Source organism: Arachis ipaensis, chromosome B05 (genome assembly GCF_000816755.2).
Source record: "Arachis ipaensis cultivar K30076 chromosome B05, Araip1.1, whole genome shotgun sequence".
Classification (NCBI taxonomy): domain Eukaryota; kingdom Viridiplantae; phylum Streptophyta; class Magnoliopsida; order Fabales; family Fabaceae; genus Arachis; species Arachis ipaensis.
Genome location: NC_029789.2, coordinates 71476383 through 71481434, shown reverse-complemented (window position 1 = coordinate 71481434; position 5052 = coordinate 71476383).

The window sequence follows — 5052 nt, the reverse complement described above, 5'->3', positions numbered from 1 at the left end:
TGGTGAGAACTTCCCAACCTCTTCTTCGGATCTCATGTCGGATCTCCGGATAGTCGCCCTTTTTGAGCTTAAAAGGGACCTCGGGGATCACCTTCTTCTTGGCCACAACTTTATAGAAGTGGTCTTGATGCACCTTTGAGAGGAATCTCTCCATCTCCCATGACTCGGAGGTGGAAGCTTTTGCCTTCCCTTTGCTCTTTCTAGAGGTTTCTCTAGCCTTTGGTGCCATTAATGGTTATGGAAAAACAAAAAAGCTTTAGCTTTTACCACACCAAACTAAGAAGGTTGCTCATCCTCGAGCAAAAGAAGAAAGAAGAGGGTAGAAGAAGAAGAAATAGAGGAGATGAAGGGGGCTTTGTGTTTCGGCCAAGGGGGAGAAGTGGTGTTTAGGTTGTGTGAAAATGAAGGAGTGAAGATGGGTTTATATAGGAGTGGAGAGGGGGGTATGGTTCGGCCATTAAGGGTGGGTTTGGGTGGTAAAGTGGTTTGAATTTGAATGGTGAGGTAGGTGGGGTTTTATGATGGATGGATGTGGATTGGTGAAGGGTTTATGGAGAAGAGGGTAGGATTTGATAGGTGAGGGGTTTTTGGGGAAGAGGTATTGAGGTGATTGGTGAATGGGTGAAGAAGAGAGAGAGAGGTGGGGTAGGTCGGGATCCTGTGGGGTCCACAGATCCTGAGGTGTCAAGGATTTCTCATCCCTGCACCATGTGGCGTGCAAAACGCCCCTTGCTGTCAATCCTGGCGTTAAACGCCAGGCTGCTGCCCATTTCTGGCGTTTAACGCCAGCTTCTTGCCCATTCCCGGCGTTAAACGCCAGTCTGGTGCCCATTTCTGGCGTTAAACGCTCAGAATGGTGCCAGACTGGGCGTTTAACGCCCATTCTGCTACCTTTACTGGCGTTTAAACGCTAGTAACTGTCTCCTCCAGGGTGTTCTATTTTTCATTCTGTTTTTCACTTTATTTTTTCTTTTTCAATTGTTTTTGTGTCTTCACATGATCATCAACCTACAGAAAACATAAAATAGAAAATAGAAAATTATCATAGAATAGTAACGATTGGGTTGCCTCCCAACAAGCGCTTCTTCAACACTAAATTTAGAGTTTGGTTGTGGCCTCCCAACACCAAACTTAGAGTTTGACTGTGGGGGCTTTGTATGACTCTGTATTGAGAGAAGCTCTTCATGCTTCCTCTTCATGGTTACAGAGGGATATCCTTGAGCTTTAAACACAAGGGAGTCTTCATTCACTTGAATGATCAATTCTCCTCTGTCAACATCAATCACAGCCTTTGCTGTGGCTAGGAAGGGTTTGCCAAGGATGATGGATTCATCCATACACTTCCCAGTTTCTAGGATTATGAAATCAGCAGGGATGTAATGGTCTTCAACCTTTACCAAGACATCCTCTACAAGTCCATAAGCCTGTTTCTTTGAATTGTCTGCCATCTCCAGTGAGATTCTTGCAGCTTGTACCTTAATGATCCCTAGCTTCTCCATTACAGAGAGAGGCATGAGGTTTATACTTGATCCCAGGTCACACAGAGCCTTCTCAAAGGTCATGGTGCCTATGGTACAAGTGATGGAGAATTTTCCAGGGTCTTGTCTCTTCAGAGGTAATTTCTGCCTAGTCAAGTCATCCAGTTCTTTGATGAGCAATGGAGGTTCATCCTCCCAAGTTTCATTACCAAATAGCTTGGCATTTAGCTTCATGATTGCTCCAAGGTACTTAGCAACTTGCTCTTCAGTGACATCTTCATCCTCTTCAGAGGAAGAATACTCATCAGAGCTCATGAATGGAAAAAGTAAATTTAATGGAATCTCTATGGTCTCAGTGTGAGCCTCAGATTACCATGGTTCCTCAGTAGGGAACTCCATGGAGGTCAGTGGGCATCCATTGAGGTCTTCCTCAGTAGGAATCATTGCCTCTTCCTCCTCTCCATGTTTGGCCATGTGAGATATAGTTATGGCCTTGCACTCTCTTTTTGGATTCTCTTCTGTATTGCTAGGGAGAGTGCTAGGAGGGAGTTCAGTAATTTTTTTACTCAGTTGGCCCAATTGTGCCTCCAAATTTCTAATGGAGGACCTTGTTTCAGTCATGAAACTTTGAGTGGTTTTGATTAGATCAGAGACAATGGTTGTTATGTCAGAGGGGCTCTGCTTAGAATTATCTGTCTATTGCTGAGAAGATGATGGAAAAGGCTTGCCATTGCTAAACCTGTTTCTTCTACCATTGTTGTTGTTGAAACCTTGTTGAGGTCTCTGTTGATCCTTCCATGAGAGATTTGGATGATTTCTCCATGAAGGATTATAGGTGTTTCCATAGGGTTCTCCTATGTAATTTACCTCTTCCATTGCTGGGTTCTCAGGATCATAAGCTTCTTCTTCAGAGGAAGCTTCCTTAGTACTGCCTGTTGCTGCTTGCATTCCAGACAGACTCTGAGAAATCATATTGACTTGCTGAGTCAATATTTTATTCGGAGCCAATATGGCATTCAGAATATCAATTTCAAGAACTTCTTTCTTCTGATTTGTCCCATTATTCACAGGATTCCTTTCAGAAGTGTACATGAATTGGTTATTTTCAACCATTTCAATGAGTTTCTGAGCTTCTACAGGCGTCTTCTTCAGATGAAGAGATCCTCCAGCAGAGCTATCCAATGACATCTTGGATAGTTCAGACAGACCATCATAGAAAATTCCTATGATGCTCCATTCAGAAAGCATGTCAGAAGGACATCTTCTGATTAATTGCTTGTATCTTTCCCAAGCTTCATAGAGGGATTCGCCTTCCTTCTGTCTGAAGGTTTGGACTTCCACTCTAAGCTTGCTCAATTTTTGAGATGGAAAGAACTTTGCCAAGAAGGCATTGACTAGCTTTCCCAAGAGTTCAGGCTTTCTTTAGGTTGTGAGTCCAACCATGTCCTAGCTCTGTCCCTTACAGCAAAAGGAAAAAGCATAAGTCTGTAGACTTCAGGGTCAACCCCATTGGTCTTGATAGTGTCACAGATTTGCAGGAATTCAGCTAAGAACTGATAAGGATCTTCCAATGGAAGTCCATGAAACTTGCAATTCTGTTGCATTAGAGAAACTAATTGAGGCTTAAGCTCAAATTTGTTTACTCCAATGGCAGGGATTGAGATGCTTCTCCCATAGAAGTCGGGAGTAGGTGCAGTAAAGTCACCAAGCACCTTCCTTGCATTGTTGGCATTGTTGTTTTCGGCTGCCATGGTTTCTTCTTCCTTGAAAAGCTCTGTTAGGCCCTCTAAAGAGAATTGTTCTTTAGCATCTCTTAGCTTTCTCTTCAAGGTCCTTTCAGGTTCAGGGTCAGCTTGAACAAGTATGCCTTTATCTTTGTTCCTGCTCATATGAAAGAGAAGAGAACAAGAAAGTAAGAAATCCTCTATGTCACAGTATAGAGATTCCTTGAGGTGTCAGAGGAAAAGAAGAATAGAAGGAGGAGGTAGAGATGAGACAATTAGAACTTATTAAAGGAATAGGGTTCGAATTGCACCTTGAGGAGGAGTGTTAGTCCCTTAAATAGAAGGATGTGAAAAGAGGGGAAGAATTTTCGAAAATAAATTAAAAAGATTTTGAAAATTTGATTGAGATTTTCGAAAATTAAGTTTGGGAAAGATATTAAGTGATTTTGAAAAAGATTTTGAAATTAGAAATCAAAAAGATATGATTGAAAATTAATTTTTGAAAAGATGTGATTGAAAAGATATGATTGAGAAGATATGATTGAAAATTAATTTAGAAAAAGAAAGTTTTTAAAATTAAAGTTGATTACTTGATTAACAAGAAATTAAAAGATATGATTCTAAAATTTAAAGTTTGATCCTTTCTTAATAGGCAAGTAACAACTTGAAAATTTTGAAGTAAATCATGAATTGAAGCAAGGATTTTTGAAAATAGTAAAAATAAATATAAAATGGAAAGAAATTGATTTTGAAAGAGATATGATTGAAAAGATATGATTTAAAAAAGATTTGATTATGAAAACTTGAAAAAAATGTGAATTAAAAACAAAATCTTCCCTCTAGTGTCATCCTGGCGTTAAACGCCCAGAATGGTGCCCATTCTTGCGTTTAACGCCCAAATCTCTACCTTTTTGGGTGTTAAACGCCCAGCCAGGTACCTTGGCTGGTGTTTAAACGCCAGTTTTCCTTCTTCACTGGGCATTTTGAACGCCCAGCGTTTTCTGTTTGATTCCTCTGCTGAATGTTCTGAATCTTCAATTCTCTGTATTATTGACTTGAAAAGACACAATTTTGAAAATATTTTTGAATTTTTAATGATGAGAAACAATAAAAATTGCAATTAAGATCAAATGAACAATGCATGCAAGACACCAAACTTAGAAATTTTGTATACTAAGGACAATAACAATTTGAAAATGCATATGAAAAACAACAAAAGACACAAAACAGGAGAATTTAAAGATCAGAGCACTAAAATCATCAAGAACAACTTGAAGATCAATAAAGAACATATTGCATCTTTTCGAAAAATGCAAGAAGAATGCAATTGACACCAAACTTAAAAATTGATACTAGATTCAAACAAGAAACATAAAATATTTTTTATTTTTATGGTTTTATAAATTTTTTGTGATTTTCGAAACTTATATGGAAAAGAAAATAAAGGGATTCAAAACTTTTAATAAGAATTCCAGGAATCATGCAATGTTAGTCTAAAGCTTCAGTCTAAAAAGGATAGACATGGCTAGCCAAGCTTTAGCAGGACATTACATTCAACAGCTAAATTGATGAGAATCAATAAGCTTTTGTGATGATAAGAACATCACCTTGAAACTCTAAAATTCATTCTTAAAAATTCTGAAAAGTACCTAATCTAAGCAACAAGATGAACCGTCAGTTGTCCAAACTCGAACAATCCCCGGCAACAGATCAAAAAACTTGGTGCACGAAATCGTGATCATCAACAATGGCGCCAAAGGACTTGGAGCTCTTAAACGTGAATCACACTTTGTCACAATTCCGCACAACTAACCAGCAAGTGCACTGGGTCATCCAAGTAATACCTTACG